Here is a 24,214-nt window from a genome sequence, read left to right on the forward strand (position 1 = left end):
CCTGTCGGTTAAATTTCGCGTCTGTAGCTCGTCATCTTTGTGGTGTAGCAATTTTAATGGCCAATAGTGTATTTCAATAAATTCCTAAGCTGATTTTTTTAAATGAATACTGTTTTACCAGTTGGTATGGGTACATCCAAAGATTTACGAACGTCTCTTGGGAAAAGTTCGAAATCTATGAATATAATAAGAAATTTCGGACTTTTCTCACACTGTGATGGTAAGTCTTAGGTTTCAGCAGTTAATTCTAGGATTTACCAATCATCTTACTTTTACAGTAACATTAACACTTTAATGGAAAATAACACCTCTCATTATAATAGCCCTTTAAATTTTTAAATTCGCCCAATAATTATATGAGGAACAGAATATCAAATTTTTTGTTGCCCCGTGAAGCTGTCGGATACGCAACCTGCAACTCGTCTTTGGTTACTTTGGCCGTTTATTAATGTACACGGCGGTAAGGAGGGGCAGCGTGGAACGTGTTGCTGACCTCAGTACTGCTGAACCTGCCTTTCGGCAGAACGCCTCACACAGAAAAGTGCTGGCGAAGGATGCGACTCCCTCCGCCTTGTCAGCGCTTCGACGTGTGGACGCACGGTGCCAGGTGGACGTATCGCCGCAGGCCTGCTAGCGGCTTATCGCTAAACAGGCGGTGCATGCTCGGGGCACTTAAAGGCTGCCGGCGTTTCGCCAGTTAGCGATCGTCTGCCACGGACGGCGCGCAGTTCGGCGCTGTCGCCGCTTCGTGTCGCACGTCACCACCACTGCAGGCGCTCTGTCGTCACCATCTTCCGTTGTTTTCGGTGAGTGTACCGGTGTACCGCAAAAGCTGTGTTTTGTTTCACACTTCTCTAGGTTGATGCGATACCCCGCGAATTCTTCTCCTGTGCCAGGCTCGGGAAGACCTGTGAAGGGTCCACAATTGATACACCGAATGGCAGTCGGCCCTGGACATAAAGAAATGTAATGTAGTGCGCGTAGCTCCGACAGGTTTAAAGGCTATTTCGGGAGTACCCCAAGGAACTATTAAGGAGTCCTCAGACGCTCAATATTTATTGAGCGATACTATTATGCAATAATATTGACCGTCTGAGAGCGGTAGCGACGGCTTGCGCAGTGTACTGAAGGATACTGCAGAGCTTTAAAAACATTGACGCCCTCTTAATACAGGGTGAGTCACTAACTGTTGCCACCTAGAATAACTTCGAAATTCTGATAGTAGCCAAAAATTTTGCTGGATAAATGTTGCATGGGGCAACGGGGGCCATAATATGACATTCGTTTTTTGTTGTTAGGTGCGGTCGCTTCAGAGATGTGAAGGTCAACTTTGTTTTTTAAATGGGATGCTACGGTTTGGTACTTACTGTCTGATAGCGGCTATCGAGACAAATCCAATGATGTGTAACAGTAAGGTCTTTGCAGGCCAACGAAGGTCAGAAAGGTGGCATGAACGTCCATTTACAGTTGTTCGAAGTGATGACCATTAGCATCAAATGTTTCAAATGCCTCTGAGCACTATGGGACTTAACTTCTGAGATCATCTGTCCCCTAGAACTCAGAACTACTTAAACCCAACTAACCTAAGGACGTCACACACATCCATGCCCGAGGCAGGATTCGAACCTGCGACCGCAACGGTCACGCGGTTCCAGACTGTAGCGCCTAGAACCGCTCGGTTATTCCGGCCGGCCTGACCATTGGTATCAATGCAGTGCTGCAGTCTTCTTATCATAGGTTTAGTGGTATTTCGCATCATTGCGAAACTTATCGAACCACATGCTCTGATAGTTCTCTCTCCTATATCTGCAAATAGTATTTCTCTGCCTCGTGATGACTGGGTGTTGTGTGCTATCCTTAGGTTAGTTAGGTTTAAGTAGTTGTGAGTTCTAGGGGACTGGTGACCATAGATGTTAAGTCCCATAGGGCTCAGAGCCATTTGAACCATTTTTTTTTTTTTGCAAATAGTAAATATTCGCCCAATAAAAAGTGGTTCAAATCGCTCTGAGCACTATGGGACTTAACTTCTAATGTCATTAGTCCCCTAGAGCTTAGAACGACTTAAACCTAACTAACCTAAGGACATCACACACATCCATGCCCGAGGCAGGATTCGAACCTGCGACCGTAGCGGTCGCGCGGTTTCAGACTGTAGCGCCTTTAACCGCTTAACTATTCGCCCAATACGGCGTATCCATCTAATGTGCAATTGACATGTAAACACCATTCGACGGTTTCACAGTACAACACAAATAGGAGCGGTAAGACTAGTATCATCGACTCAAGGGAAGGTGAATCTACATCTACACCTACATCCATGCTCCCCAAGCTACCCGACGGTGTGTGGCGGAGGGTTGAGTACCTCAATTGGTTCTCCCTTCTATTCCAGTCTCCTATCGTTTGTGGAAAGAAAGATTGTCGGTATGCCCTTGTGTGGGCTCTGATCTCTCTGATTTTATCCTCATGGTCTCTTCGCGAGATATACGTAGGAGGGAGCAATATACTGCTTGACTTCTCGGTGAAGGTATGTACTTGAAACTTCAACAAAATCCCGTACCGAGCTACTGAGCGTCTCTCTTGCAGAGTCTTCCACTGGAGTTTATCTATTATCTCTGTAACGCTTTCGCGATTACTAAATGAAGAGCAAGTCGATATGGTTTTCATTTACGGAGAATGTCAAGGAAATTCAAGAGAGTTAGAGACGTACACGCTGAAAGATATCCTCTACGTACTCACCCAACACGTCGTACATTTAAATATGTGTATGGTAAATTGAGAGCAACTGGATATTTAACACATCGTAAACATATCCGCCGAAGCAAAGTTGCTAACGAGGAAACGGAAATTGGTACTCTTGCCACTGTGGTTCGTGATCCTCTTGATGGCTCGCGTCAAATCGTAAGGGAATCTGACATGAGCCAGAATACTGTTGTGCGTTTTCTGCATCGCCATAAATATCATCCTTGCCGTATCAGTCTCCACCAAGAATTAGCTGGTACGGATTGTATGCGTCGCATTGAAATGGTTCAAATGGCTCGAAGCACTATGGGACCTAACATCTGACGTCATCAGTCCCCTAAACTTAGAACTACTTAAACCTAACTAACCTAAGGACGTCACACATATCCATACCCGAGGCAGGATTCGAACCTGCGACCGCAGCAGCAGCGCGGTTCCGGACTGCAGCGCCTAGAACCACTCGGCCACAACGGCCGGTGTCACATTGAATTCTGTCAATGGGCTCAACTTCAGATTCAGAGGGATGACACATTTATTAATTTGATTTTCTTTACTGACGAGGCTACATTTGCGAAGCATGGAAATGTTAATTTGCATGACATGCGTTACTGAACAACTGAAAATCCATGTTGGCTGCGGGAAGTTGCACTCCAAAAACCGTGGACGGTGAATTTATGGTGTGGTACTCTGGAGGACAGAATTACAGGCTCCTATTTCATCGAAGATAATTTCATTGGTAGGAAGTACACCAAAATCCTTCAAGAAACATTAGGTCTGTTACTGGAAGAAATACCTTTAGGAACAAGGAACAGAATGTGGTATCAACACGACGGTGTCCGGCACATTTTTTGCTGATGGCTAGAAATGAGTTGCAGAAACAATTCCCAAATCGTTGGATTGGACGCGGAGGAGATGTGTCGTGGCCGGCTCGTTCGCCAGACTTGACGTCTTTGGATTTTTTCTTGTAGGTATTCGTAAAGGACATTGTTTATAAAGACGTTCCAACTACACCTGCAGATATGCGAGAGAGAATTGTCAGCGCATATGCTTCGATAAATGCCGATATGACAAGGAAAATCACTCAATCCATGATAAGAAGATTGCAGCACTGCATTGATACTAAGCATCATGATACTTCGAACATCTTCTGTAAATGGACGTTCATGGCACCTTTGTGACCTTCATTGGTCTTCAAAGACCTTACTCTTACACATCATTGGATTCGTCTTGATAGCCGCTATCAGAGAATAAATACCAAACAATAGTCTCCCAGTTTTTTTTTAAGAAAAACGAAGTTGACCTTCATATCTTTGAATCGACCCCACCTAGCATCAAAAAACCAACGTCATATTATGGGCCCCGTTGTCCCATGCTACATTTGTCCCACAAACTTTTCAGCTCCTGTCATACTTTCGGAGTTATTCTTGGTGGCAATAGTTAGTGACTCACCCTGTATATTAAGCAATATATTGCATGACATAAGGGTGATATCGTGGAATACACAGCAGTTCCTGCCCAGACTTCCTGATTTTCGGACGTGCACACAACTGATACAGCAGCGCCGTACGGACATGAATACTTCAGGAAAGAGAGTTAAAAGGAATTCGTAATAACTGACGGAAAGTCATCCCGTAAAACAGAAGTAATATCTTGGATTCCCCAAGAAAGTGTAACAAGCCCTCTGCTGTTCCCTATCTGCATAGACGATTTAGGAGACAGCCATGGCAGCTCTGTTAGATTGATTACAGAGGATTCTGTCACTGGCCGTCTTAGAAAGACAACAGATGATCCAAGCCGTTTGCAAAATGATATAAAGAAGATATCTGTATGGTAAAAAAAGTGGCCAGTGACTCTAAATAATGGATTTTTTGAAGTCATCCAAAAAAAATGGCTCTGAGCACTATGGGACTTAACATCTTAGGTCATCAGTCCCCTAGAACTTAGAACTACTTAAACCTAATTAGCCTAAGGACATCACACTCATCCATGCCCGAGGCAGGATTCGAACCTCCGACCGTAGCAGTCCCGCGGTTCCGGACTGCAGCTCCTAGAACCGCACGGCCACAGTGGGCGGCTGAAGTCATTCAAGTAAGTACTAAGAGGAGTCCGCTATCTTTCGGTTACACGATAAATGAACCAAATCTAAAGACTATAAATTCAACTAAATACTTAGATATTACAACTATAAATAACTTATATTGAAACGATCACATAGATAGTGTTATGGGGAAGCAAAGCAAAGACTGCGATTCATTGGAAGAACTCTTATAAAATTCAACACTTCTACTACAGAGGCTGCTTACACTACGCATGTCTGTCCTCTTCTGGACATTTGCTGTGCGGTGCGGGATTCGCATCGGATAGGGTTGACCGAGGACATCGAAACACTTCAAAGAAGGGTATGTCGTTTTGTATCATCGCGAAACAGGAGAAGGAGTGCCACGGATAAGATACACGAATTGGGACGGCAGTCATGAAAACAAAAGCATGACATCTTCTGAAATTTCAGCCACCAACTTTCTCCTCAGAATGCGAAGAGCCTCTATAAGTTGCTGAGTAAGTCATGTCCAAGCTCCGAGTATCGTGAAGGCATATCACATCCATTCGGTCCGAGGCTGGTAAACCACAGTGGTGTCCAAGCCAACATTCGTTTGAGGCAAATGTGTATTTTTATCTAACTTTGTGGCTGAAGGCACTTCCTGTCACCACAGTTAACCTAAGGGACGGAACTGGTGTGTGCAGAGTATCGTTCCACCAAAACTACGGTTCGGTCGTTTTGGTACAATACATGAATGACGCAGTAAATTGTAGGATTACCGGTAGTATTGTATGTTTGTTTGATTTGGGGAATGGGGCCAAATACCAAGGTCATCGGCCTCATCGGATTAGGGAAGGATGGGGAAGGAGTTCGGCCATGCCCTTTGAAAGTAACCATCCCAGCATTTGAAGCGATTTGGCGATTTATGGAAATCAAACAAAACCTAAATCGGAATGGCAGGACCTGGGTTTGAACCGTCGTCCTCCCAAATGCGGGTCAAGTGTGCTAACCACTGCCGGCCGTGGTGGCCGTGCGGTTCTAGGCGCTTCAGTCTGGAACCGCGTGACCGCTACGGTCGCAGGTTCGAATCCTGCCTCGGGAATGGATGTGTGTGATGTCCTTAGGTTAGTTAGGTTTAATTAGTTCTAAGTTCTAGGGGACTGATGACCACAGCAGTTAAGTCCCATAGTGCTCAGAGCCATTTGAACCATTTGCTAACCACTACGCCACTTCGCCCGGTCCCAGTAGCATTGGTTGGTAAGATTGGTAGGGAAAGAAATTAAACGAATGTATGGGAGAGAAACCGGGAGCCGACGACGTCTATCTACCTCTCTCTCTTTCCCTCTCTCTCTCTCTCTCTCTCTCTCTCTCTCTCTCTCTCTCTCTCTCTCTCTGTCTCTCTCTCTGTCTCTCTCCCACTCCCCTCCTTCTTTTTTGCTTATATTTAGAACCGCAAATCGTACAGTGTTAGTCCATTATGCATTCTATATCTTTAAAAAAGATAAATATTATTTTATAAGTAATAAAAATTTCTTTTGATGCAAGTACAGTTTGCATTTGCTTCTGCCTTTGTCCTGCATCAAGCGCAGGATCAAGTACGGATTTGGCATGATTAATTCTAAGGGGTGGACAGATACACTTCCTGCCACTACCCCATACCCCCCGGGATTGAATTAATGTACCTCAGCCGTCTGCGTCTAGTGTAAATCATGAAATATTGCGAATGTGTTGCAAATGTCAGCAAGTCATGTAACTGAGGCGGGACGTGGGAACTATCCCGGTATTCACCTAGTGGGATGTGGAAAACCGCCGAAAAACCATATCCTGGCTGACCGGCACACCAGCCTTCGTCGTTAATCCGCTGGCCGGATTCGATCAGGGGCTGGCGGGCCTACCTGAGTCCAGGAAGCAGCGCGTTACCGCTCTCGGCTACCCTGGCGGGTATTGATGCAAGTACAATGTACATGCACAAACTTTATGTTATGTATATTATTAACGTTGCTTCTTGTACTCAATAGAACGTTCTTCATTACGACCAAATACAAGAGTTTTCTGTTGTTACTGACAAGTGCGAAAGTTGTTTATGAATAACAGAACATGTTTTTGTTTAAGTTCGATAAAGTGTTTAAGCGATGCCTGACATGTGTTTGTTTTGCATCCTTTTTTAGTTTTATATTTTTTTTAGAAAATTGCTTTTTTAGTGCTATGTTATAAATGTGTACTATTTTCATTTTTACAACATCAATCTGTTTCACGCTACAAATCAAAAATTTTCTAATAAAACATTGTCAGTTTCAGTTTTGCAACTGTGGAGAACAGAAATGTTCTTTAGCTTACGCGACCCTTTATTTGTCCCTACTGTTGTGGACTGTTCGCCGCTTTCACTTTCTAGGGGAATCTAATAGGACGCTGATATCATATGCAACCAAAGCGATTGAAATGAGGAATCGCCCCATAAGTATGAAACACATGCAACACACAGGTAACGCGGTTAACTGACTGAAGCTACTAGGAAAACTAGCGTAGTTCATGCTCACTTGTCATAGTCTACAGAAGTCTCCAGACGAATGGCACAGTATCTTTGTAGTAGATTGACTGGAATAGTATCTTTACAGGTCAAAAGCTAAACACGCAGAACTGGTGTGTAACTCCCACATTTATTGGCTCGCATTTCCAGAAAGAATTATCACCAAACAGGAACTATTTTAATTACAATAACTCTATATTGTGCACATTAATTTTTACAGCGGTATACATTTTTAGAAACTTGAGAATTATAGTTACAAGAATATACTATTAGTTATTCAAATCTTATTCACTTTTATGAAAGAACGTTCTAGAATGCGAAGGCTTTTCTTAACAGTAAGCAACTTATTGTTGGAAATGGAAAATTTGTTTTTCAAAGATGAAGAAGAGGAGGTTTCTACTGAGGTATGGCAAGGCTAATCCAAACAACGTTCGCCTGTGTAGAAATTTTAGGCAGTACATATTTTGTAAGCATCAAATTTTATCGTATTTCTTTAAATAAAAAGTTTTAATAAAACTAATTAAACTTTTACAATCAGAAAACTCGTAACTAAATACTGAGTAATGAAATTGAATGTGAAACTTCTTTAATAAAATTTCGACAATTTTTGGACGATATCAACTGTACAGAACGTATTTAACAGATAGTCCTGCTCTTTAATTACTCCCTTTATTCAAAATACACGTGAGGATGACTCTTTATTACTAACGTTAAATATACGTCGTGTACTACAGATCGAAGGAAAAACTTACTTTTATTAGTTACAACACATGGTAAAGAGAATAATTACTTATATGTGATCACATGTATCGCATAATTCAGTAAAGGGGTTAGTATCGAGAGGTTTGATAGGTAGTGTTATCGAATACCGTAATAATGTGAATATACCATCCTCCCTCCCGCCCTCCCCTCCCCCCTTGATACGCTTCAGCGTGCACCAAGCTCTATTAGTCATCATATGTTAACTGTTTGTGTATCTTATTTTACTAGGTAGAGATTTGAAACCAGTCCAGTTTTAGCCTATAGGAACGAGGAAAACTTTAAATACCAACAGGCTGGCCGATACATCAGCCAAATGCCATAACGTACCGTACTGTTCCTGTCTTGGTATATGTCACCTCCCTGGTTCGTAAGTCAGCCTTCTGCACGTTAAGCTGTACCAGGTCTTTGTTAAATACAGCTTTTCCTTACTCTGACGTACAGGGAGAACGTCAGCTTGTCAAATACTGCTAATTTTATGTTGTTTCCTTGCGTCTAACACTGCATAGCTGTCTCCGCTTTATGTTTCGCGGGAGATCGCAACTTTAAAAGTAATAAGAAGAAATACGATTTAGTACCTGCTAGTGCTAAATAATGAGAGTGGTTTTGAAGCAGATGATAGCGTGCAAATTAGTGATAATGCGACTCCATTCTACAGACAATCTGCAAGCTCACTGTTAAGTAGTGATAAGCCATGCTACACTGCGGGCTCACTTCAAGGGCGGAGTGATAAGAGATAAACAAAGGAACGACAAGGTCGTAACTAGATCTGCATCTTATTCGGGATTCATTGCTGTCATTATCACTGGTAAGTGTCCAAACAACTCTGGGAGCACTTCTTAGCATTTCAAATTTAAATAGATTTATTTCTCTGTGAACAACTCTGATTTATAAGACATCGTCAATACATATATAACTGTAAAAGTAGTTTATATACAAGGGTCAACAAAAAATTAAGCTTTTCCTTTTTTAAAATAAACATATTTAGCCGGACATATAGGGCATGCGCTACAGAACTACGAAATAATAATCATACTCTATATGATCAAAAGTATCCGGACACCTGCCTGAAAATGATTTACAAGTTCGTGGCGTCCTCCATCGGTAATTCTGGAATTGAGTATGGTGTTGGCCCACACTTAGCCCTTATGACAGCTTCCACTCTCGCAGGCATACGTTCAATCAGATGCTGGAAGTTTTCTTGGGGAATGGCAGCCCATTCTTCGCGGAGTGCAGCACTAAGGAGAGGTATGGATGTCGGTCGGTGAGGCCTGGTACGATGTCGGCGCTCCAAAACATCCCAGAGGTGTTCTGTACGATTCAGGTCAGGACTGTGTGCAAGCCAGTCCATTACAGGGATGATATTGTCGTGCAACCACTCCGCCACAGGCCGTGCATTATGAACAGGTGCTCGATCGTGTTGAAAGATGCAATCGCCATCCCTGAATTGCTCTTCAACAGTGGGAAGCAAGAAGGTGATTCAAACATCAATGTAGGCCTGTGTTGTGATCACGCCACGCAAACAATAAGGGATGCAGGCCCCCTCCATGACAACCACAACCACACCACAACACCACTGCATTTTACTGTCGGGACTACACACGCTGGCAGATAACGTTCATTGGGCATTCGCCGTACCCACACCCTGCCATCGGATCGCTACATTGTGTACCGCGATTCGTCAATCCCCACAACTTTTTGCCACTGTTTAATCGTCCAACATTTACGCTCCTTACACCAAGCGAGTCATCGTTTGGCATTTACAGGTGTGATGCGTGGCTTAAGAGCAACCGCTCGACAATGAAATCCAAGTTTTCTCACGTCTCGCCTACATGCCATTGTACTTGCAGTGGATCCAGATGCATTTTGGAATTCCTGTGTTATGGTCTGGATAGATGTCTGCCTATTGCACATTACGACCCTCTTCAACTGTCGGGCCGGCCGCGGTGGTCTCGCGGTTCTAGGCGCGCAGTCCGGAACCGTGCGACTGCTACGGTCGCAGGTTCGAATCCTGCCTCGGGCATGGATGTGTGTGATGTCCTTAGGTTAGTTAGGTTTAAGTAGTTCTAAGTTCTAGGGGACTGATGACCACAGCAGTTGAGTCCCATAGTGCTCAGAGCCATTTGAACCATTTTTTTTCAACTGTCGGCGGTCTTTGTCAGTCAACAAACGAGGTCGGCCTGTGCGCTTTTGTGCTGTACGTGTCGATTCACGTTTCCACTTCACTATCACATCGGAAAAAGTGGACCTAGGGATGTTTAGGAATGTGGAAATCTCGCGTACAGACATATGACACAAGTGACACCCAATGACCGACCACTTCTGAAGTCCGTGAGTTCTGCGGAGCGCCCCATTCTGCTCTCTCACGATATCTGACTATTGAGGTCGCTGATGTGGAGTATCTGGCAGTAGGTGACAGCAGAATGCACCAAATATGAAAAACGTATGTTTTTGGGGTATCTGGATACTTTTGATCACATAGTGTATACCTGTTGGATAGACCTTGACAGCTGTGAAAACCAAACAAGAAAATTAAACATGGTTTAAATGGCTCTAAGCACTATGGGACTTAACACCTGAGGTCATCAGTCCCCTAGAACGCAGAACTACTTAAACCGAACTAACCTAAGGACATCACACACATCCATGCCCGAGGCTGGATTCGAACCTGCGACCGTAGCAGCAGACCGGTTCCGGACTGAAGCGCCTAGAACCCTATGTAGGTGGGTGCCAACAGAATGTTTTCGCAATCGGAGGAGAAAACTGGTGATTGAAATTTCATGAGAATATCCCGTCCCAACGGAAAATGCCTTTGTTTTAATGATTGACACTCCAATTGACGTATCATGTCTGTGACACTATCTCCCCTATTTCGCGATAATACAAAACGAGCTGCCCCTTTTTTATACTTTTTCGATGTCATGCGCCAGTCCCGCCTGATGCGGATCCCACACCGCACAGCAATACTCCAGAATAGGGCGGACAAGCTTGGTGTAAGCAGTCTCTTTAGTAGACCTGTTGCACATTCTAAGTAATCGTTTAGCTGATTTCTTTTGGTACTCATGTGATAACTTCACACTTTTCTTTATTGAGGGTCAATTGCCACTTTTCGCACCATACAGATATCTTATCTAAATCATTTTTCAAGTCGTTTTGATCATTTGATGACTTTACAAGACGGTAAATGACAGCATCATCTGAAAACAATCTAAGACGGCTACTCAGATTGTCTCCCATGTCGTTAATATAGATCAGGAACAATAGAAGGCCTATAACACTTACTTGGGGAACGCCGAATATTACTTCTGCTAGTCGATGACTTTCCGTCTATTACTACGAACTGTGGCCTTTCTGACAGGAAATCACGAATCCAGTCCCACAACTGAAGCGATACACCGTAGGCACGTAGTTTGGTTAGAAGACGCTCGTGAGGAACGGTGTCGAAAGCCTTCTGGAAATCTAAAATATGGAATCAATTTGACATCCTCTGTCAATAGCACTTAATACTTCATGAGTATAAAGAGCTAGTTGTGTTTCACAGTAACGATATTTTCTGGAACCGTGCTGACTATGTGTCAATAAATCGTTTTCTCCGAAGTACTTCATAATGTTCGAATACAGTATATGTTCTAAAACCCTACTGCAAATTGATTAGTTATATAGGCCTGTAATTCAGTGGATTACTCCTACTTCCTTTTTTGGGTATTGATGTGACTTGAGCAATTTTCCAGTATTTAGGTACGGATCTTTCTGTGACCGAGTGGTCGTAAATAATTGGTAAATTTGGAGCTATTTTATCAGCATACTTTGAGAGGAACCTGAATGGTATACAATCTGGACCGGAGGCCTTGCCTTTATTAAGTGATTTAAGCTGCTTCGTTACTCCGAGGATATCTACTTCTATGTCTCTCATCTTGGCAGTTGTTCTTGATTGGAATTCAGGAATATTTACTTCGTCTTCGTCTTCTTTGGTGAAGGAGTTTCGGAAAACCGTGTTTAACAGCTCTGCTTTAGTGGCACTGTCATCAGTGACTTCACCGTTGTTATCGCGCAGTGAAGGTATTGATTGCGTCTTGCCACTGGTGTGCTTTATGTATGACCAGAATCTCTTTGGGTTTCCTGTCAGATTTCGAGACAGAGTTTCGTTGTGGAAATTATTAAAAGCATCTCGCTTTGAAGTACTCGCCATATTTCGAACTTCTGTAAAACTTTGCCAATCTTGGTGAGCGAGCTAGTTCGCATCTGCTTCCAAGCTTCTGCCAGTTCAGGCTTGTGCGTCAGATAAACCTAATATCATTGCATCTACATCTACATACAGTACATACTCCGCATACCATCATACGCTGCATGGTGGAGGATACGTTGTACCAGTACCAGCCATTCCTTTTCTTGTCCCACTGACAAGCGGAGCGACTGCCTGTCTGCCTCTGTACGAGCCTTAATTTTTCTTACATTTTCTTCGTGGTCTTTATGTGAAGTGTGCGTTGGCGATGGTGGTATCGTTCTGCGGTTAGCCGCAAATGCTGGTTCCCTAAATTTTCTCAGCGCTATAATTGCGAACGCTTCCGTTGCCAGAGTCCAGTTAACTACGCAGTTTCCTGGGTATGATTGATGAGGCCAACGTTTCGACCGTTACAGTGGCCTTTTTCCGGGTCTACTGATACGGTACTATGCCAGAAAACTCTCATGTTAACGTTTCTCAGAAGTGTGTCGCGTAAAGACAGTCGTCTTCCCTCCAGGGATTCCCATTTGAGTTCACGGAGCATTCCCGTAATACTCGCGTGTTGATCCAACCTGTTGTTGTTGTTGTGGTCTTCAGTCCAAAGACTGTGAGCCAATCTACCGGTAACAAATCCAGCATCCCGCCTCTGAACTGCTTCGTTGTCTTCCTTTAATCTGACCTGACGGGGTCGAAAACACTCGAGCAGAGCCTCAGAATGGGTCGCACTGGTGCTCAATACGCACCCTACTTGACAGATGAGCCACTCTTTCCTAGAATTCTCCCAATAAATTGAAGACGACCACTGGCCTTCCCTATTATAGACCTTGAGGACCCGTTTCGCTTTGCAGCGTTACGCCTAGGTATTTACTCGACATGACTGTGTCAAGAAGCATGTTTTCACTCTTGGTGATCCTCTTCGCTTACGTTCAGTTTCCCCTGTTAGTCCTACTCGGTCCCACAACTTCAGCAACAGTCTACACACGTCAGAAAAAGTTTTGCATCACCCCGGTTCCCACAACTCCTGAGGATAGACGTTGACTGTGGATATTGTATCACAGACAAATCCCTTTGACTGTTCAGAGATGTCACTAAGCCCACCCAAAGATATAAACAACCATGCATGAGCAGCGCCTATTAGACAGGGGGGGGGGGGGGGGCCGACAGTCGATCACGTCCAGTCATTCTGCCAGGAAGGAGGTACACGGCTCGTGTTTAGACGTTCAATGCCGCGGTTCAATTGCGTCCGCGTTGTTACTTTGTGCCAGAAAGGGCTCTCAACAGGGAAAGTGTCTAGGCGTCTCGGAGTGAACCAAAGCGATGTTGTTCGGGCATGGAGGAGATACAGAGACTCAGGAACTGTCGACAACATGCCTCGCTCAGGCCGCCCAAGGGCTACTACTGCAGTACATGACCGCTATCTACAGATTATAGCTCTGAGGAAACCTGAAAGCAACGCCACCATGTTGAATAATGCTCTTCGTGCAGCCACAGGACGTCGTGTTACGACTCAAACTGTGCGCAATAGGTTGCATGCTGCGCAACTTCACTCCGACGTCCATGGCGAAGTCCACCTTTGCAAACACGACACCATGCAGCGCGGTACAGATGGGCCCAACAACATGCCCAATGGACTGCTCAGGACTGGCATCACGTTCTCTTCACCAATGAGTATCGCATATGCCTTCAACCAGACGATCGTCAGAGGCGTGTTTGAAAGCAACCCGGTCAGGCTGAACGCAATAGACACACTGTCCAGCGACAGCAGCAAGGTGGAGGTTCCGTGCTGTTTTGGGGTGGCATTATGTGGGGCCGACGTACGCCGCTGGTGGTCATGGCTGAACGGTACGTGAATGCCATCCTCCGACCGATAGTACAACCACATCGGCAGCATATTGGCGAGGCATTCGTGTTCATGAACGACAATTCGCGTCCCCAGCGTGGATAACTTCTTTCAGGATAACGAAATCGCTCGACTAGAATGCTCAGCATGTTCTCCAGACATGAACCCTATCGAACATTCTTGTGATGGATTGAAAAATGCTGTGTCGGCCGATGTGGCCGAACGGTTCTAGGCGCTTCAGTCCGGAACCGCGCTGCTGCTACTGCCGCAGGCTCGAATCCTCCTCGGGTATGGATGTGTGTGATGTCCTTAGGTTAGTTAGGTTCAAGTAGTTCTAAGTTCTAGGGGACTGACGACCTCAGATGTTAAGTCCCATAGTGCTCAGAGCCATTTGAACCATTTTGAAAAGGGCTGTTTATGGACAACGTGACCCATCAACCACTCTGAGGGATCTACTCCGAATCGACGTTGAGGAGTGGGACGATCTGGATCAATAGTGCCTTGATGAACTTTTGGATAGTATGCTACGACGAATAAAGGCATGCATCAGTGCAAGAGGACGTGCTACTGGGTATTAGAGGTACCGGTGTGTACAGCAATCTGGACCACCACCTCTGAAGGTCTCGCTGTATGGTGATACAACAAGCAGTTTGTGGTTTTCATGAGCAATAAAAAAAGGTGGAAATAATGTTTATGTTGATCTCTATTCCAATTTTCTGTTGAGGTTCCGGAACTCTCGGAACTGAGGTGATGCAAAACTTTTTTTGATGTGTGTAGTATGGCTCACACGACAGCTTTGTAGACTGGCTGCATTTTCCCATTATCCTATCAATGGACCCAACCACCTTCTTTATCTGTGACTGAACCTGTGTGACCTACCTATTAATATCCCCACTAATTGTTACATGCGGATAGGACGACTGATTTCAGTTGTCTCATTCATATTGTGCCCATGCAATAGTATGTTTTTGCATTTTGTGATATGCACATGATTTACGTTTCTCAGCCGGCCGCGGTGGCCATGCGGTTCTAGGCGCTTCAGTCCGGAACCGCGCTGCTGCTACGGTCGCAAGTTCGAATCCTGCCTCGGGCATGGATGTGTGTGATGTCCTTAGGTTAGTCAGGTTTATGTAGTTCTAAGTTCTAGGGGACTGATGACCTCGGATGTGAAGTCCCATAGTGCTCGGAGCCATTTACGTTTCTCAACATGTAAATGAAATCTTATCAAGTTCACACCGAATATACGTACATTTCTTTCTACGGCTTCATTATCAATGACTGTATCATCTGCAAGAAGACTGAGATTACTATTGATATTGTCTGTAAGTCATTAACTTACATGGCCGTGCGGTTCTAGGCGCTGCAGTCTGGAACTGAGCGACCGCTACGGTCGCAGGTTCGAATCCTGTCTCGGGCATGGATGTGTGTGATGTCCTTAGGTTAGTCAGGTTTATGTAGTTCTAAGTTCTAGGGGACTGATGACCTCGGATGTGAAGTCCCATAGTGCTCGGAGCCATTTACGTTTCTCAACATGTAAATGAAATCTTATCAAGTTCACACCGAATATACGTACATTTCTTTCTACGGCTTCATTATCAGTGACTGTATCATCTGCAAGAAGACTGAGATTACTATTGATATTGTCTGTAAGTCATTAACTTACATGGCCGTGCGGTTCTAGGCGCTGCAGTCTGGAACTGAGCGACCGCTACGGTCGCAGGTTCGAATCCTGTCTCGGGCATGGATGTGTGTGATGTCCTTAGGTTTAATTAGTTCTAAGTTCTAGGCGACTGATGACCTCAGAAGTTAAGTCGCATAGTGCTCAGAGCCATTTGAAGCCATTAACTTACAACATGAACAACAAGTGTCCCAACACACCGGAAGCTGCTGCTAAGTCTGTCGTAAATATCACAAAACCAAGCTAGAAATGGTAATTACGTGTATGCTAGACAGACTAATTGCTGCCGCCGACAAGAGAGATGCTTATCTGCAAGCATGGAGTATAGGTCGATTCACGCATGGTGGGGAACCTCTGCTATTCCTCCATAATGCGCGACGACACTTGAATAGTGTTTACTACGGCCGGTGGATTTCTCAAGGTCGTGGTCACCTCGTTCGTCGGACACCAGTCATGTGGAAGGACATATGAAGTGTCGGCACAAGAAAAAAGAGACCTCTCACGTTCGTAAGAACTATTTGTTGTGGCATAAAAGTGCGTGACATGTTTGACCTTGAACTGATTCACACGTTGTGAAAAATTTCATCAAAATCGATCGGCTCAGCAGCACTGGACCATCAGCTTACAACGGTCGTAGCGATCAAACATCCCAAAGATGTTCGGGCTCACATGCGGTTCCCCTTCATGGAAATATATTGGCTCAAACTTGTCTAGGGATTGAACCGCACGTATCGCATTACACGTCCTAAAATAGACACTTGTGACTCTTTGGTTGACTGGTTGGCTGATGGCAAATTTGCGAAATACGAAGTTAATATAACATATAATAACAGTAACAGTAATAGAGGGAACTAAATTAACGACCCATAAATGATATAGGCAACACAGTTGCGATTTGGTTAGAATAATGTTTATTCAGAAATCAAACTAATAGCGAAAATGGTCGTATTTAGAGTTACTGTTACACTCGAGCGTTAGAAACAGTCAAAATCTAAATGCAGCAGCCCATTACAAACAGTATTGCAAGGTGCTTAAAAAAGTTATTAGGAAGGCAAAAAGTATGTGGTATGCAGATAGAATAGCTAAGTCTCAGGACAAAATTAAAACCATATGGTCAGTCGTAAAGGAAGTGGCTGGTCTGCAGAGACAGGTCGAGAATATAGAATCAGTGCGTAGTGGGGATGTCCGTGTTACTGATAAGTCGCATATATGTACAGTACTAAATAATCACTTTCTGAATATAGCAGGTGAACTAAATAGAAACCTAGTCCCAACGGGGAATCATATAGCGCTCTCAGAAAAAAGTGTTCCGAGACTGTTACCTGAAATGCTCCTCCATGATACTGACAAGAGGGAGATTGAGTTAATAATTAAATCACTAAAGACCAAGAACTCTCATGGATATGACGGGGTATCTAGCAGAATACTGAAGTATTGTTCCACGTATGTTAGCTCAGTACTTAGCCATATCTGTAACTTTTCCTTTAGGAGTGGTCGGTTTCCTGACCGATTAAAGTACTCGGTAGTGAAGCCACTTTATAAAAAGGGAGACAGGGATAATGTTGACAATTATAGACCTATTTATATGCCATCGGTGTTTGCTAAAGTTATCGAGAGGGTTGAATATACAAGGTTACTGCAGCATTTAAATTCACATAATTTGCTGTCAAATGTACAGTTTGGTTTTAGAAATGGCTTAACAACTGAAAATGCTATAGTCTCTTTTCTCTGTGAGGTTTTGGACGGATTAAATAAAAGGTTGCGAACGTTAGGTGTTTTCTTTGATTTAACGAAGGCTTTTGACTGTGTTGACCACAAAATATTACTGCAGAAGTTGGAACATTATGGAGTAAGGGGAGTAGCTTACAATTGGTTCGCCTCCTACTTTAAGAACAGAAAGCAGTAGATAATTCTCCGCAATATTGAGAGTGATAATGATGTTCAGTCCCAATGGGGCACTGTTAAATGGGGCGTTCCCCAAGGGTCGGTGCTGGGGCCACTGCTGTTTCTTATTTATGTAAATGATATGCCTTCTAATATTACAGGTGATTCAAAAATATTTCTGTTTGCTGATGGCACCACCTTGGTAGTGAAGGATCTTGTGTGTAATATTGAAACATTATCAAATAATGTAGTTCATGATATAAGTTCGTGGCTTGTGGAAAATAATTTGATGCTAAATCACAGTAAGACTCAGTTTTTACAGTTTCTAACCCACAATTCAACAAGAACTGACATTTTAATCAGATAGAATGGGCATGTTATAAGCGAGACGGAACAGTTCAAGTTCCTAGGCGTACGGATAGATAGTAAGCTGTTGTGGAAAGCCCATGTTCAGGATCTTGTTCAGAAACTAAATGCCGCTTTATTTACCATTAGAACAGTATCTGAAATAAGTGACATTTCAACACGAAAAGTAGTATACTTCGCATATTTTCATACGCTTATGTCATACGGTATTATTTTTTGGGGTAATTCTTCTGATTCAAAAAGGGTATTTTTGGCTCAAAAACGGGCTGTTCGAGCTATGTATGGTAGAAGTTCGAAAACCTCTTGTCGACCCCTATTCGATAGTCTGGGAATTTTGACATTGCCCTCACAGTATGTATTTTCTTTATTGTCGTTTGTTGTTAGCAATATTAGCTTATTCCGAAGTGTTAGCAGCTTTCACTCAGTTAATACTAGGCAGAAATCAAATCTGCATGTGGAATGCACTTCCTTGACTCTTGTGCAGAAAGGAGTGCAGTATTCTGCTGCATCCATTTTCAATAAGCTACCACAAGAACTCAAAAATCTTAGCAGTAGCCCAAACACTTTTAAGTCTAAACTGAAGAGTTTCCTCATGGCTCACTCCTTCTATTCTGTCGAGGAGCTCCTGGAAGAGCTAAAAAATTAAGCAAATTCCAGTGTTACATTCTTGATTTTCTTTATTTAAACTAACGACTTGTCGCCTGAATATGTTTCTTATATTTCATTTTATCTGTTTCTACAATCGTGTTATAATTTCATGTATTGACTCGTTCCATGACCATGGAGACTTCTCCTAAATGTGGTGCCACGGAACAATAAATAAATAAATAAAAAGTAAAAAAAAATCTATTTGACACAGTTCGATCATTCACAATCTCATCGCGAATTACAAATCCATCACGTTAACTACCGAAATGTTAAGAGTTCACACCAGGCGCGCGGATGCTCACCGCTCAGAGACTAACTCCCGCGATACGACAGAATGCGAAATTTTGTAAATTGTTTCACTTCCTAGATGCCTAAAAACCGACTGTCCGATTGTACCCTTTGATGTCTCCAGCCGAACTGTCCGTTTTCGCGTCTCCATCCGAACTGTCCGCTTTGGTGTCTCGACCTGAACTGTCGCTCTCTGCCCGTCCCAGGCCACGTTTCCCGCACGCCGAATATCCTCGCTCAACTGACTAGGGCAGTTCCCTTTCCTGAAGCCGTCCATCTGGTTGGCTACAGCTTATTCTACATTAATTTACATTTTAACATTTTTAAATACTCAAAGCTTGACCACTTTCACATTCTAAATAACGTAACAATAATATCCATAACATAATAAACGTTAAATTCTTTTACATAAAACTAATACAATTTCCTTCTTAGCTTTGAATGCCACGGCCAGTAGCCTTGCACCAATGTGCTTTCTGATAAATAAACGAAGAACAAAACTAACTACTATGCATTAATCTTTGCAACAAATATTCTATTACCTAATGATTCACTAAAGTGTCATGCTGGCATCGTTCAAAGTGTTTTGTGTGGAGGAAATGATCATCTGATACTTAACTGTAAATACTGATAATTTAAATGCACTATATCTTTTAAACAAATAAAGTTACAGAGTTGATATTTACAACGTATGTCATTTTAATGATGCGCTTCTATATGAAATGTCGCACGTCAAGATAGACCAAAGCGTTCAGATTTTAGCATTCAGGCCATTGTTACAGAACTTGTTGATTTCACTTCAAAAGTAAATACTACACTATTATAGATATGATCAAAATTCAAGTTTTATTGGGATCACCATGAAAATTTATGGAGCACAGCAGATGAAAATTACTGTGGCTTGAGTCCCTGCATTACTACAGAATTAAATAGTTTTCATAAATGTTTCTCTTTATGACCGATCTTAGGTCTGCCATATTTAACACTGCTACATGTCTTTGGCCACAAAAGCCTTCTACTGGGTTTCCCTATGACGTAGGTTCTCAACTGTCTCACTCGCACACTACAGCGGCTAGGCCTCAGTAGACAATAGATGCCTGTAAGTTTCCCCATCTCGTGGTGAATCTGCGGCCTTTGTCGCATCCGGTCCTGGACGACAGGGTTCGTTTCATAATTTCTGAAGGCTGACTCTTACGGCCATATACTTAAATGAGAGCGCAGTGCTCGTTAACTCACATCGTGTTCTTGCACTACGATTCATTGGTAGGGGAGGCATTGTCCAAGACCGAACAATAAGAACGAAACACCGAGAAGGAAGCGCTCGGATTACAAAGTATGTAAAGCAGAGATGCAGCCTCCACTTCTGCTCTTTAATCAGTACGTCTACGAAGCAATGACGGAAATAAAAGAAAGGTTCCGGAGTCGGATAAAATTCAGGATGAAGGGATATCAGTGGTAAGACTCGCTGACTACACCGCTATACTCGGCGAAAGTGAGGTAAAATTAGAGCGATGTTGAACTGACTGGTCTGACGCGCACACACTATGGGTTGAGAGTAAATCGAAGAAAGACGAAAGTAACGAGGAGTTGCAGTATTGAAATTGCCGATAAACTTTATATCCAAACTGGTACTCACGGAACAGACAATGTGAAGGCACTCAGCTACTTTGGTAGCTAGATAATACGTGGCGGGTGGAGAAAGGGGAACATAAAAAGCAAACTAGCGCAGGCAGAGAGGGCATCAAAAGTTTAGTTGGAGGAAGAATGCTCTAAAAATCTACGCCTGGAGCACAGCGTAGTATGGAAGTTTTTTGAGTCACCAGTCTTCTGACTTGTCTTCCCCGTACAGTTTATACATTACACTACATTTCTAGTATCATAGAAGGTATTCCCTGATGTCTCCACACCTATCGTATCATCCTGACTTTTCCTGTAGTCGGTGTTTTCTGTATGTTCCTTTCTTCACCGATTCTGTGGAGAACCTCCTCATTTCATATCAGCCCACCTGATTTTCATCATCCTTCTGTAGCACCCCATCTCAGATGTTTCGGTTCTCGTCTTTTCGCTATTCACACAGTCCATGATTCACTACCACAAAATGCTTTACTCCAAACATACATTCTCAAAAACGTCTTCCTTATATCAAGGCCTGTGTTTGATACTTATCGTCAGAAATTCCCTCTTTGCCTGTGATAGTCTGCTTTTTACATCCTCTTGGCTTCGTCCATCATGTTTTATTTCGCTTCCAAGCTAGAATTCCTAAACATCATGTACTTGGAAGCCACTAATGTTGATGTTAAGTTTAGCGCTAATTCCATTTCTCCGATTCCTCACTACCTGCGACTTTCTTCGGTTTACTCTGAATCCACATCCTGTACTAATCAGACTGTTCATTCTAGGCGATTGTTGCTGTAATTCTTTTTAACTTCCATTGATGATAGCGATGTCATCAGAGACTCCTATCACTGGCATCCTTTGACCCTGAATTAGATCCCGCTCTTGAATGTCCTTTTAATTCCTTCACTGCTTCTTCGATGTACAGATTTAACAGCGGTGAAAGACTACATCCCTGTCTTACGTCATTTTTAATCCGAGCACTTCGTTCTTGGTCTTCTATCCCACTGTTCTCTCAGGTGGTGACACAGAAGGATTCATGGTAAGGAATGAGAAGGTTCTCCACAGAATAGACGAGGACAGAAACATGTGGAAGACGCTGACTAGAGGAAAATACGGGATAAAGAGAGTTAAGACATCAAGGAATAACTTCCACGGTACTGGAGGGTGCTACAGAGGGGAAAAACTGTAGCAGGGCACAGAAATTGCAATATATAATTGAGGATGTTGGATGGCTGGAATGAAGAGGTTTTACAGGAAAAGGAGTTGTGGCTGGCACATCGGACTAGTCAGAAGGTTGATGACTCTCCTCTCCCCAACCCCCCCCCCCCTCCCCAAATAAAAGAAGGACAAAACCAGCCAACATCCAAAGTGAAGTGCACAGAGTCCTCATCACACTTGAACCTTAACGGAGACTGTAGGACAGGCTGAAGCGTGCGGCAGACCGCATTGTCCGACTGGTAGGGTCCTTAAGCATATTATGCGCTGAGTCTGCAAAGGCTGTCAAGGACCGTCAGACGACTACGGTGAATGCAGGCACCACAGACAACTGTGGAGATCAGCAAAGGGTAGCATCAGATAAGTCATCCATTTCAGACAACTTCTCGCCAATGCTGTCCCTTTTCAATTGTTCGGCATTCCCCGTCCTGTACTTCCTGGGACAGCGACTTTCTTAAGTTTTGTGCCATTGGTCAGAAGTAATATTTATCAGAAGTTGCAGCTATTACTGCTGTTCCAAATGTCCCACTTCGTCCCAAGTAATCGGCGATTCTCCTCTGTCCCCACACTTCATTAGATGTAAAAAAATCTACAGAGTAGGCAAAATAAAATTGACCCAGAAAATATTTCATGCAGCATCAGATAGGCAAACCAACTTACACAATTTAAACCCGAGTACAGATGCAGTAAGTTGGGATGTCTGTCTTAAGATGCATGAAATATTTCCTGGGCCAACTTTATTTTGCCCACATTCTGTTTAATAATCCTAGATGGCTTCCATGGGTTTCCACACATTTTCATGACAGGAAACATGGTTTACGGACAGGGCTAGGATTAATTCCACGTCATTGCATGAAGTTTTCATACCCGTTCGCACTAAATGCAGTCCTGAATTGATAATAAATGGAGAAGACTCTCTTGGCTTCCAGAAAGTCGTGGGGATTGGCAGGTTTCGAGGAAAGAACGTTTCTGAAGAATGATTTTATGACTGTCTTGTGTGCGGCAGATTTTCTGATATCTGCTGACACTAAAAGTAGTTATACGAGTATGATCAACGTGTGAGATGTTTGTCACTGGTCCAGGGCTGTTCCAAAGGCATGGTGTGATAGATTCTCGCCAAGGACGCAGGCACAGAGTTGGTGCTGAAAGTGACCGGAAAGAGAAAAGAAACAAAAATGGATTAAGAATTAACTGGGAGAGTTAGGCGAATTCTCCTTCCCCTCTTGTTGCTAACTTCTACACTACTGACCATTAAAATTGCTACACCACGAAGATGACGTGCTACAGACGCGAAATTTAACCGACAGGAAGAAGATACTGTGATATGTAAATGATCAGCTTTTCATAGCATTCACACGAGGTTGGAGCCGGTGGCGCCACCTAAACGTTCTGACATGAGGAAAGTTTCCAACCCATTTCTCGTTCACAGACAGCAGTTGACCGGCGTTGCCTGGTGAAACGTTGTTGTGATGCCTCGTGTAAGGAGGAGAAATACGTACCATCACGTTTCCGACTTTGATAAAGGTCAGATTGTAGCCTAACGCGATTGAGGTTTATCGTATCGTGACATTGCTGCTCGCGTTGGTCGAGATACAATGACTGTTAGCAGAATATGGAAACGGTGGGTTCAGGAGGGTAATACGGAACGCCACACTGGATCCCAACGGCCTCGTATCACTAGCGGTCGAGATGACAGGCATCTTATCCGCAGGCTGTAATGGATCGTGCAGCCACGTGTCGATCCCCGAGTCAACAGATGGGGACGTTTGCAAGACAACAACCATCTGCACGAACAGTTCGACGACGTTTGCAGCAGCATGGGCTATCAGCTCGGAGATCATGGCTGCGGTTACCCTTGACGCTGCATCATAGACAGGAGCGCCTGCGATGGTGTACTCAACGACGAACCTGGGTGCACGAATGGCGAAACGTCATTTTTTCGGATGAATCCAGGTTCTGTTTACAGCATCATGATGGTCGCATCCGTGTTTGGCGGCATCGCGGTGAACGCACATTGGAAGCATGTATTCGTCATCGCCATACTGGCGTATCACCCGGAGTGGTGGTATGGGGTGCCATTGGATACACGTGTCGGTCGCCTCTTGTTCGCATTGACGGCACTTTGAATAGTGGACGTTACATTTCAGATGTGTTACGACTGTGGCTCTACCCTTTATTCGATCCCTGCAAAACCCCACATTTCAGCAGGATAATGCACTACCGCATGTTGCAGGTCCTGTACCGGCCTTTCTGGATACAGAAAATGTTCGATTGCTGCCCTGGCCAGCACATTCTCCAGATTTCTCACCAATTGAAAACGTCTGGTCAATGGTGGCCGAGCAACTGGCTCGTCAGAATACGCCAGTCACGACTCTAGATGAACTGTGGTATCT

At 43.7% G+C, this 24,214-nt stretch overlaps 1 protein-coding gene across 2 annotated transcripts in view; it reads left to right on the top strand.

The window, feature by feature from the left end:
- Positions 1–24,214, top strand: part of LOC124801961 (scoloptoxin SSD14-like) — a 477,660-nt gene that overhangs the window by 226,543 nt on the left and 226,903 nt on the right. Inside the window, exon 1 of one of the 2 annotated variants that reach the window (XM_047263111.1) lies at positions 704–806. The exons of the other annotated variant lie outside the window; for it this stretch is intronic. The gene's annotated coding sequence lies outside the window, so the exon portion shown is untranslated. Of the gene's footprint in view, positions 1–703; positions 807–24,214 lie in introns of those variants that run through there. 2 annotated transcript variants of the gene reach the window in all.

This window comes from Schistocerca piceifrons, chromosome 1 (assembly GCF_021461385.2).
Source record: "Schistocerca piceifrons isolate TAMUIC-IGC-003096 chromosome 1, iqSchPice1.1, whole genome shotgun sequence".
NCBI classification, from domain to species: domain Eukaryota; kingdom Metazoa; phylum Arthropoda; class Insecta; order Orthoptera; family Acrididae; genus Schistocerca; species Schistocerca piceifrons.